The sequence below is a fragment of the Bombina bombina genome, chromosome 3 (genome assembly GCF_027579735.1).
Source record: "Bombina bombina isolate aBomBom1 chromosome 3, aBomBom1.pri, whole genome shotgun sequence".
Classification (NCBI taxonomy): Eukaryota; Metazoa; Chordata; class Amphibia; order Anura; family Bombinatoridae; genus Bombina; species Bombina bombina.
In genome coordinates this window covers 237,172,888-237,185,388 of record NC_069501.1, presented here as the reverse complement: position 1 = coordinate 237,185,388, position 12,501 = coordinate 237,172,888, and the positions used below count along the sequence as shown (strand labels likewise).

At 43.2% G+C, this 12,501-nt stretch overlaps 1 protein-coding gene across 3 annotated transcripts in view; it reads right to left on the bottom strand.

Moving 5' to 3' along the window:
• The window catches only part of SMG6 (SMG6 nonsense mediated mRNA decay factor), a 759,224-nt gene that overhangs the window by 257,662 nt on the left and 489,061 nt on the right, over positions 1–12,501 (bottom strand). The window lies entirely within an intron of this gene.

Here is a 12,501-nt window from a genome sequence, read left to right as displayed (position 1 = left end):
TCAAATAATCCGCCTCCCAGTTGTCTACTCCTGGGATGTGAATTGCAGATAGATGGCAGGAGTGATCCTCCGCCCATTTGATGATCTTGGATACCTCTCTCATCGCCAAGGAACTCTTTGTTCCCCCCTGATGATTGATGTACGCTACAGTCATGTTGTCCGACTGAAATCTTATGAATCTGGCATTAGCTAGTTGAGGCCAAGCCCGGAGCGCATTGAATATCGCTCTCAGTTCCAGAATGTTTATTGGGAGAAGAGACTATTCCCGAGATCATAGACCCTGAGCTTTCAGGGAGTCCCAGACCGCGCCCAAGCCTAAAAGACTGGCGTCGGTCGTGACAATGACCCACTCTGGTCTGCGGAAACTCATTCCCTGAGACAGGTGATCTTGAGTCAACCACCAACGGAGTGAGTCTCTGGTTAACTGGTGTACTTGAATCTGGGGAGACAAGTCTGCATAATCCCCATTCCACTGTTTGAGCATGCACAGTTGTAATGGTCTTAGATGAATTCGAGCAAAAGGAACCAAGTCCATTGCTGCAACAATTAAACCTATTACCTCCATGCACTGAGCTATGGAAGGCTGAGGAATAGATTGAAGAACTTGACAAGCGTTTAGAAGCTTTAACTTTCTGACCTCTGTCAGAAAAATCTTCATTTCTACAGAATCTATTATTGTTCCTAGAAAAGGAACCCTTGTGGACGGGGACAGGGAACTTTTTTCTATGTTCACCTTCCACCCGTGAGACCTGAGAAAAGCTAAAACAATGTCTGTATGAGCCTTTGCTTTGGGAAGAGACGACGCTTGGATTAGAATGTCGTATAGATAAGGTGCTACAGAAATGCCCCTCGGCCTTAGAACCGCTAGAAGGGACCCGAGCACCTTTGTGAAAATTCTGGGAGCGGTGGCTAAACCGAATGGAAGAGCCACAAACTGGTAATGTTTTTCCAGAAAGGCGAACCTTAGGAACTGATGGTGATCTTTGTGGATAGGAATATGTAGGTACGCATCCTTTAAGTCCACGGTAGTCATATATTGACCCTCCTGGATTGTTGGTAAGATCGTCCGAATGGTTTCCATTTTGAATGATGGAACTCTGAGGAATTTGTTTAGGATCTTTAAATCCAGAATTGGCCTGAAAGTTCCCTCTTTTTTGGGAACTACAAACAGGTTTGAGTAAAAACCCAGACCTTGTTCCGCTGCTGGAACTGAGTGTATCACTCCCATCTTTAATAGGTCTCCTACGCAATGTAAGAATGCCTGTCTCTTTATCTGGTCTGAAGATAAGCGAGACATGTGGAACCTTCCCCTTGGAGGGAGTTCCTTGAACTCTAGAAGATACCCCTGAGAGACTATTTCTAGTGCCCAGGGATCCGGAACATCTCTTGCCCAAGCCTGAGCAAAGAGAGACAGTCTGCCCCCTACTAGATCCGGTCCCGGATCGGGGGCTACCCCTTCATGCTGTCTTGGTAGCAGCAGCAGGTTTCTTGGCCTGTTTACCCTTGTTCCAGCCTTGCATTGGTTTCCATGCTGGTTTAGGCTGGGAAGCGTTACCCTCTTGTCTAGAGGTTGCAGAGTTAGGAGACGGTCCGTTCCTGAAATTGCGAAAGGAACGAAAATTAGATTTGTTCTTAGCCTTGAAAGGCCTATCCTGTGGGAGGGCATGGCCCTTTCCCCCAGTGATGTCTGAAATAATCTCTTTCAATTCTGGCCCGAAAAGGGTCTTACCTTTGAAAGGAATATTAAGCAGTTTTGTCTTGGACGACACATCCGCCGACCAAGATTTTAGCCAAAGCGCTCTGCGCGCCACTATTGCAAAACCTGAATTTTTCGCCGCTAATTTAGCCAATTGAAAAGCGGCATCTAAAATAAAGGAATTAGCCAACTTTAGTGCGTGAATTCTGTCCATGACTTCCTCATATGGAGTCTCCTTATGGAGCGAAATTTCTAGTTCCTCGAACCAAAAAGACGCCGCCGTGGTGACAGGAATAATGCACGAAATTGGTTGGAGAAGGAAACCTTGCTGAACAAATATCTTTTTAAGCAACCCTTCCAATTTTTTATAAATAGGATCTTTGAAAGCACAACTGTCCTCAATGGGAATAGTTGTGCGCTTGGCCAACGTAGAAACTGCCCCCTCAACCTTAGGGACTGTTTGCCATGCGTCCCTTCTGGGGTCGACAATGGGGAACATTTTCTTAAATATAGGAGGTGGGACAAAAGGAATACCTGGCTTCTACCACTCCTTGGTCACCATGTCCGCCACCATCTTGGGTATCGGAAAGGCATCATTGTGCACAGGGACCTCTAGGAATTTGTCCATTTTGCACAATTTCTCTGGAATCACCAAAGAGTCACAATCATCAAGAGTAGTTAGCACCTCCTTAAGCAGGGCGCGGAGATGTTCTAACTTCAATTTAAATGCCACGATATCAGGTTCTGCCTGCGGAGAAACTTTTCCTGAATCAGAAATTTCTCCCTCAGACAGACCCTCCCTCACTGCCAATTCAGACTGGTGTGAGGGTATAACAGATAAATTATCGTCAGCGCCCACTTGCTCATCCTCTGTATTTAAAACTGAGCAATCACGCTTTCTGGGAAATGCTGGCAGTTTGGATAAAAGATTTGCTATAGAATTATCAATTACTGCAGTTAATTGCTGCATAGTAACAAGCATTGGCGCGCTAGATGTACTAGGTGTCGCCTGAGCGGGCAAAACTGGTGTTGACACAGAAGGAGAGGATGATGAACTATCCCCACTACCTTCGTTTGAAGAATCATCTTGGGCAACCTTATTAAATGTGACAGTACTGTCCTTACTTTGTTTGGACACCATGGCACAATTTGAACATACATTTAAAGGGGGAACCACCTTGGCCTCCATACACACAGAACATATGCTATCTGAAGGTATAGACATGTTAGACAGACTTTGGCAGGCTATTAATGCAATAAAACCGTTTTTAAGCAAAACCGTTACTGTCTCTTTAAATAATAAAAAGAACACACTTTATTTCTGAATGTTTGAAAAACTATGAAGGAAATATCCGATCTTTACAAAATTTGCACCCTAGTGTCTTAATGCTTTGAAAGTATTGCACACCAAATTTCAAGTCTCTAACCCCTTAAATGAGCAAACCGGAGCTAATTGTTCAATTTACCAGTTTAAACCCACTACAGTCCCTGCCACAGCCTTTGCTGCAGCTTTTACCTTCCTTGGGGGTTATTCACCACAGAAATAAGCCTTCTTGAAATCGTTTTTATGGCCACAGGACTCTCTCACATGAAGCTGCATGCACTGCTTCCAAAAGTAACTGCGCAACTGAGGCGCGAAAATGAGGCCTCCTCCCTCTGCATACCAGAGTGAAGGGGCCTTCCTGACTAGATTAGGTGTCTAAACAACTGCCAGGCGTAATAAAAATACGTTCCCAAAAGTGTTTCAAAGTCACAAACACTCCAAAAGTCATATAAATATTATATAAATCAATCGATTTAGCCCACAATAGTGTCAACCAGTATAGAGCCCATTTATAAGCCTTCATTCTGTTATGAGTCTAAGAAAATGGCTTACCGATCCCATAAGGGAAAATGACAGTCTTCTAGCATTACTATGTCTTGTTAGAAAAGAGACTAGTCATACCTGGAGCAGAAAAGTCTGCAAACTGTTCTCCCCAACTGAAGTTCTCTGGTTTCAACAGTCCTGCGTGGGAACAGCAATGGATGTTAGTTACTGGTGCTAAAATCATACTCCTCTTAACAGAACTCTTCATAACTTTCTGTTGTAGAGTAAATAGTACAATACTCTTTACCATCCCCGTGGAGATGCTACTTGTTCAGAGCAGGCAAAGAGAATGACTGGGGGGCGGAGCCAGAGGGGGGACTATATGGACAGCTTTTGCTGTGTGCTCCCTTTGCCATTTCCTGTAGGGGAAGAGAATATTCCCACAAGTAAGGATGAAGACGTGGACCGGACACACCAATGTAGGAGAAATTAGTCTGTTTGGTCCTTAATTTGTTGGACCTATCCCGAGGAAGAACGTGACCTTTTCCTCCAATAATATCAGAAATGATCTCCTTCAGTCCAGGCCCGAATAGGGTCTGCCCCTTGAAGGGAATGTTGAGAAGCTTAGACTTTGAAGTAACGTCAGCTGACCAGGATTTAAGCCATAGCGCCCTACGCGCCTGAATAGCAAAACCTGAGTTTTTAGCCGTTAGCTTGGTTAAATGAACAACGGCGTCAGAAACAAATGAATAGGCTAGCTTAAGAGCTTTAAGCTTGTCAAGGATATCATCCAATGGGGTTTCTACCTGTAGAGCCTCTTCTAGAGACTCAAACCAGAAGGCCGCAGCAGCAGTGACAGGGGCAATGCATGCAAGGGGCTGGAGAATAAAACCTTGTTGAATAAAATTTTTCGTAAGGTAACCCTCTAATTTTGTGTCCATTGGATTTAGAAAAGCACAACTGTCCTCGACAGGGATAGTTGTACGCTTCGCCAGGGTAGAGACTGCTCCCTCCACCTTAGGGACCGTTTGCCACAAGTCCCGTGTAGCGGCATCTATAGGAAACATCTTTTTAAAAACAGGAGGGGGAGAGAACGGTACACCTGGTCTATCCCATTCCTTAGTAATAATTTCTGAAAACCTCTTAGGTATTGGAAAAACATCAGTGTAAACAGGCACTTCTGGGACTACAATGGTGTCACAGTCATCCAGAGTTGCTAAAACCTCCCTGAGCAACATGCAGAGGTGTTCAAGCTTAAATTTAAATGTAGACATATCAGAATCAGGTTGAAGTGTCTTCCCTGAGTCAGAAAAATCACCCACAGATAGAAGCTCTCCTGCTTCGGCACATTGTGAGGGTATATTGGACATAGCTACTAAAGCGTCAGAGAGCTCTGTATTTGTTCTAGCCCCAGAGCTGTCTCGCTTTCCTTGTAACCCTGGCAGTTTGGACAATACCTCTGTAAGGGTATGATTCATAACTGCCGCCATGTCTTGTAAAGTATACGCAATGGGCGCGCTAGATGTACTTGGCGTCCCTTGAGCGGGAGTTATAGGCTCTGACACGTGGGGAGAATTAGTCGACATAACTTCCCCCTTGTCAATTTCCTCTGGTGATAAATCTTTTAAAGCCAGAATATGGTCTTTATAACTTATAGTAAGATCAGTGCATTTGGTACACATTGTAAGAGGGGGTTCCACAATGGCTTCTAAACATAATGAACAAGGAGTTTCCTCTATGTCAGACATGTTTAACAGACTAGTAATGAGACCAGCAAGCTTGGAAAACACTTTAATTAATGTGAAAAAGCAGAATATAAAAAACGGTACTGTGCCTTTAAGGGAAAAAAACAAACACAAAAACTGCAAAACAGTGAAAAAAAGCAGTTAACTCTACAAAATTTTTACAGTGTGTATAATAGACTAAAATAGCATTGCACCCACTTGCAAATGGATGATTAACCCCTCAGGCTCAAAAACGAAGCAAAAAACGGTAAAACCGTTATAACAGTCACAAGCAAACTGCCACGGCTCTACTGTGGCTCCTACCTTCCCATAAAACGACTTTTGTAGGCACAAAAACCCCTTACAGAGGTCCAATATGTCAGGGGACTCCTTCAGGGAAGCTGGATGTCTCAGAATGTAAAAACTATTGCGCAATTAGAGCGCGAAAAACAAAATTTATGCTTACCTGATAAATGTATTTCTCTTGTGGTGTATCCAGTCCACGGATTCATCCATTACTTGTGGGATATTCTCCTTCCCAACAGGAAGCTGCAAGAGGATCACCCAAAGCAGAGCTGTCTATATAGCTCCTCCCCTAACTGCCACTACCAGTCATTCGACCGAAGACAAGAAAGAGAAAGGAGAAACTATAGGGTGCAGTGGTGACTGTAGTTTAAAAATAAAAAACACCTGCCTTAAAATGACAGGGCGGGCCGTGGACTGGATACACCACAAGAGAAATAAATTTATCAGGTAAGCATGAATTTTGTTTTCTCTTGTAAGGTGTATCCAGTCCACGGATTCATCCATTACTTGTGGGATACCAATACCAAAACTATAGGACACAGATGAAGGGAGGGACAAGGCAGGCGCTTAAACGGAAGGCACAACTGTCTGTAAGACCTTTCTCCCAAAAATAGCCTCCGAAGAAGCAAAAGTATAAAATTTGTAGAATTTAAAAAAAGTATGAAGCGAAGACCAAGTCGCCGCCTTACAAATCTGTTCAACAGAAGCCTCATTTTTAAAAGCCCATGTGGAAACCACCGCTCTAGTGGAATGAGCTGTAATTCTTTCAGGAGGCTGCTGGCCAGTAGTCTCATAAGATAAGCGGATTATACTTCTTAACCAAAAAGAAAGAGAAGTTGCTGAAGCCTTTTGACCTCTCATCTGTCCAGAGTAGACAACAAACAATGCAGATGTTTGACTAAAATCTTTCGTAGCTTGTAAATAAAACTTTAAAGCACGAACCACGTCAAGATTATGTAATAGACGTTCCTTCTTTGAAGAAGGATTAGGACACAGTGACGGAACAACAATCTCCTGATTGATATTCTTATTAGGTACCACCTAAGGAAGAAACCCAGGTTTGGTACATAAAACTACCTTATCTGCATGGAAGATCAGATAAGGGGAATCACACTGTAAGGCAGATAACTCTGAAACTCTTCAAGCCAAAGAGATAGCTATCAAAAATAGAACTTTCCAAGATAAAAGCTTGATATCTATGGAATGCAGAGGTTCAAACGGAACCCCTTGAAGAACTTTAAGAACTAAATTTAAACCCCATGGCGTAGCAACAGGTTTAAACACAGGCTTAATTCTAACTAAAGCCTGACAAAATGCCTGAACGTCTGGAACATCCGCCAGACGCTTGTGCAAAAGAATAGACAGAGCAGAAATCTGTCCCTTTAAGGAACTAGCTGACAATCCCTTCTCCAATCCTTCTTGGAGAAAAGATAATATCCTAGGAATCCTGACTTTACTCCATGAGTAACCCTTGGATTCACACCAATGAAGATATTTACACCATACCTTATGATAGATTTTCCTGGTGACAGGCTTTCGAGCCTGAATTAAGGTATCAATGAACGACTCAGAGAAACCACGTTTTGATAAAATCAAGCGTTCAATCTCCAAGCAGTCAGACGCAGAGAAAGTAGATTTTGACATGTCCACCAGATCTGCATACCAAGTCCTGCGTGGCCACGCAGGTGCTATCAAAATCACAGAAGCTCTCTCCTGCTTGATCTTGGCAATCAGACGAGGGAGCAGAGGAAACGGTGGAAACACATAAGCCAGGTTGAAGGACCAAGGCGCTGCTAGAGCATCTATCAGCGCTGCCCTGCACCTGGATCCGTAACAAGGAAGCTTGGCGTTCTGACGAAACGCCATGAGATCCAGTTCTGGTTTGCCCCAAAGTTGAATCAACTGTGCAAACACCTCTGGATGGAGTTCCCACACCCCCGGATGAAAAGTCTGCTGACTTAGAAAATCTGCCTCCCAGTTCTCTACTCCTGGGATATGGATAGCTGATAGATGGCAAGAGTGAACCTCTGCCCATAGAATTATTTTTGAAACCTCCAACATTGCTAGGGAACTCCTTGTTCCCCCTTGATGGTGGATGTAGGCTACAGTCGTGAATTGTCCGACTGAAATCTGATGAACCTGACCGCAGCAAGCTGAGGCCAAGCCTGAAGAGCATTGAATATCGCTCTTAGTTCCGGAATGTTTATTGTAAGGAGTGCCTCCTCCTGAGTCCACGAGCCCTGAGCCTTCAGGGAGTTCCAGACTGCACCCCAGCTCAAAAGGCTGGCATCTGTCGTTACTATTGTCCAATCTGGCCTGCGGAAGGTCATACCCTTGGACAGATGGACCCGAGATAGCCACCAGAGAAGAGAATCCCTGGTCTCTTGATCCAGATTTAGTAGAGGGGACAAATCTGTGTAATCCCCATTCCACTGACTGAGCATGCAGAGTTGCAGTGGTCTGAGATGTAGGCGGGCAAACGGCACTATGTCCATTGCCGCTACCATTAAGCCAATTACTTCCATACGCTGAGCCACTGAAGGGCGAGAAGTAGAATAAGAACACGGCAGGAATTTAGAAGTTTTGACAACCTGGCCTCCGTCAGGTAAATCTTCATTTCTACAGAATCTATCAGCGTTCCTAGAAAGGAAACTCTTGTGAGAGGGAATAGAGAACTCTTTTCTTTGTTCACTTTCCACCCATGAGACCTCAGGAATGCCAGAACAATGTCAGTATGGGACCTGGCGATTTGAAAATTCAACGCCTGTATCAGATAGTCGTCTAGGTAAGGGGCTACTGCTATACCCCACGGCCTTAGGACCGCTAGGAGTAACCCTAGAACCTTCGTAAAGATTTTTGGTGCCGTAGCTAACCCAAAGGGAAGAGCCACAAACTGGTAATGCCTGTCTAGGAAGGCGAACCTGAGAAACCGATGATGATCTCTGTGTATCGGAATGTGAAGATAAGCATCCTTTAAGTCCACGGTAGTTATATATTGACCCTCCTGGATCATAGGTAGGATGGTTCGAATAGTCTCCATCTTGAAGGATGGGACCCTGAGAAATTTGTTTAGGATCTTGAGATCTAAGATTGGTCTGAAAGTTCCCTCTTTCTTGGGAACTAGAAACAGATTTGAATAGAAGCCTTGCCCCTGTTCCTCATTTGGAACTGGGTGGATCACTCCCATAACTAGGAGGTCTTGAACACAATGTAAGAATGCCTCTCTCTTTATCTGGTTTGCAGATAATTGTGAGAGATGAAATCTCCCTTTTGGGGAAGAAGCTTTGAAGTCCAGAAGATATCCCTGGGACACAATTTCCAACGCCCAAGGATCCTGGGCATCTCTTGCCCAAGCCTGGGCGAAGAGAAAAAGTCTGCCCCCTACTAGATCCTTTTCCGGATCGGGGGCTGATCTTTCATGCTGTCTTAGAGGCAGCAGCAGGTTTTTTGGCTTGCTTTCCTTTGTTCCAAGCCTGGTTAGGTCTCCAGACCGGCTTGGACTGGGCACAATTTCCCTCTTGTTTTGTATTAGAGGAAGTTGAAGCTGCGCCACTCTTGAAGTTTCGAAAGGAACGAAAATTAGTCTGTTTGGTCCTTAATTTGTTGGACCTATCCTGAGGAAGGGCGTGACCTTTTCCTCCAGTAATATCAGAAATGATCTCCTTCAGTCCAGGCCCGAATAGGGTCTGCCCCTTGAAGGGAATGTTGAGAAGCTTAGACTTTGAAGTAACCTCAGCTGACCAGGATTTAAGCCATAGCACTCTACGCGCTTGAATAGCAAAAACATGAGTTCTTAGCCGTTAGCTTGGTTAAATGAACAACGGCGTCAGAAACAAATGAATTGGCTAGCTTAAGAGCTTTAAGTTGTCAAGGATATCATCCAATGGGGTTTCTACCTGTAGAGCCTCTTCTAGAGACTCAATCAGAAGACCGCAGCAGCAGTGACAGGGGCAATGCATGCAAGGGGCTGGAGAATAAAACCTTGTTGAATAAAAATTTTTTTAAGGTAACCCTCTAATTTTTTGTCCATTGGATCTAGAAAAGCACAACTGTCCTCGACAGGGATAGTTGTACGCTTCGCTAGGGTAGAGACTTCTCCCTCCACCTTAGGGACCGTTTGCCACAAGTCCTGTGTAGCGGCATCTATAGGAAACATCTTTTTAAAAACAGGAGGGGGAGAGAACGGTACACCTGGTCTATCCCATTCCTTAGTAATAATTTCTGAAAACCTCTTAGGTATTGGAAAAACATCAGTGTAAACAGGCACTGCATAGTATTTATCCAATTTACACAATTTCTCTGGGACTACAATGGCGTCACAGTCATCCAGAGTTGCTAAAACCTCCCTGAGCAACACGCGGAGGTGTTCAAGCTTAAATTTAAATGTAGACATATCAGAATCAGGTTGAAGTGTCTTCCCTGAGTCAGAAAAATCACCCACAGATAGAAGCTCTCCTGCTTCGGCTTCTACACATTGCTACTAAAGCGTCAGAGAGCTCTGTATTTGTTCTAGCCCCAGAGCTGTCTCGCTTTCCTTGTAACCCTGGCAGTTTGGACAATACCTCTGTAAGGGTATGATTCATAACTGCCGCCATGTCTTGTAAAGTATACGCAATGGGCGCGCTAGATGTACTTGGCGTCCCTTGAGCGGGAGTTATAGGCTCTGACACGTGGGGAGAGTTAGTCGGCATAACTTCCCCCTTGTCAATTTCCTCTGGTGATAAATCTTTTAAAGCCAGAATATGGTCTTTATAATTTATAGTAAGATCAGTGCATTTGGTACACATTCTAAGAGGGGGTTCCACAATGGCTTCTAAACATAATGAACAAGGAGTTTCCTCTATGTCAGACATGTTTAACAGACTAGTAATGAGACCAGCAAGCTTGGAAAACACTTTAATTAATGTGAAAAAGCAGAATATAAAAAAACGGTACTGTGCCTTTAAGGGAAAAAAACAAACACAAAAACTGCAAAACAGTGAAAAAAAGCAGTTAACTCTACAAAATTTTTACAGTGTGTATAATAGACTAAAATAGCATTGCAGCCACTTGGAAATGGATGATTAACCCCTCAGGCTCAAAAACGAAGCAGAAAAACGGTAAAACCGTTATAACAGTCACAAGCAAACTGCCACAGCTCTACTGTGGCTCCTACCTTCCCATAAAACGACTTTTATAGGCACAAAAACCCTTTACAGAGGTCCAATATGTCAGGGGACTCCTTCAGGGAAGCTGGATGTCTCAGAATGTAAAAACTACTGCGCAATTAGAGCGCGAAAATAGGCCCCTCCCACCATGCACTCAAAGTGAAAGGGCCATAAATAACTACTCCTAGGAGAAATCTAGTCAGCCATGTGGAAAACTAGGCCCCAAATAAAGATTTATCACCCTTAGTAAAAAATGTTCTTTATATATCATGCAAACGTTTTACATACTAAGCCATAAGAGCAAGTAACATGAATATTACCCTTTACTGCAAGCATGATGCCAGTCGTTTGTTAAATCACTGCAATCAGGCTTACCTTAAATATATCAGGCACTGTCAGCATTTTCTAGACCTTATCATCTCTCTAGAAAAAAATATACTTAACATACCTCAGAGCAGTTAATTCTGCAGGCCGTTCCCCCAGCTGAAGTTTTCCCATACTCTTCAGTTATGTGTGAGAACAGCAGTGGACCTTAGTTACAACCTGCTAAGATCATCAAAAACCTCAGGCAAAACTCTTCTTCTAATTTCTGCCTGAGGTAAAAACAGTACAACGCCGGTACCGTTTAAAAATAACAAACTTTATATTGAAGATAAACTACACTAATTCACCACATCTCTCTTGATACTTCCTTTCTTGTCGAGAGCTGCAAGAGAATGACTGGTAGTGGCAGTTAGGGGAGGAGCTATATAGACAGCTCTGCTGTGGGTGATCCTCTTGCAGCTTCCTGTTGGGAAGGAGAATATCCCACAAGTAATGGATGAATCCGTGGACTGGATACACCTTACAAGAGAAAACATAATTTATGTAAGAACTTACCTGATAAATTCATTTCTTTCATATTAGCAAGAGTCCATGAGCTAGTGACGTATGGGATATACATTCCTACCAGGAGGGGCAAAGTTTCCCAAACCTCAAAATGCCTACAAATACACCCCTCACCACACCCACAAATCAGTTTAACGCAAAGCCAAGAAGTGGGGTGATAAGAAAAAAGTGCGAAAGCATAAAAAATAAGGAATTGGAATAATTGTGCTTTATACAAAAAAATCATAACCACCACAAAAAGGGTGGGCCTCATGGACTCTTGCTAATATGAAAGAAATGAATTTATCAGGTAAGTTCTTACATAAATTATGTTTTCTTTCATGTAATTAGCAAGAGTCCATGAGCTAGTGACATATGGGATAATGACTACCCAAGATGTGGATCTTCCACGCAAGAGTCACTAGAGAGGGAGGGATAAAATAAAGACAGCCAATTCCGCTGAAAATAATCCACACCCATAATAAAGTTTAAATCTTATAATGAAAAAAACTGAAATTATAAGCAGAAGAATCAAACTGAAACAGCTGCCTGAAGTACTTTTCTACCAAAAACTGCTTCAGAAGAAGAAAACACATCAAAATGGTAGAATTTAGTAAAAGTATGCAAAGAAGACCAAGTTGCTGCTTTGCAAATCTGATCAACCGAAGCTTCATTCCTAAACGCCCAGGAAGTAGAAACTGACCTAGTAGAATGAGCTGTAATCCTTTGAGGCAGAGTTTTACCCGACTCGACATAAGCATGATGAATTAAAGATTTCAACCAAGATGCCAAAGAAATGGCAGAGGCCTTCTGATCTTTCCTAGAACTGGAAAAGATAACAAATAGACTAGAAGTCTTTCGGAAATTCTTAGTAGCTTCAACATAATATTTCAAAGCTCTAACTACATCCAAAGAATGCAATGATCTCTCCTTAGAATTCTTAGGATTAGGACA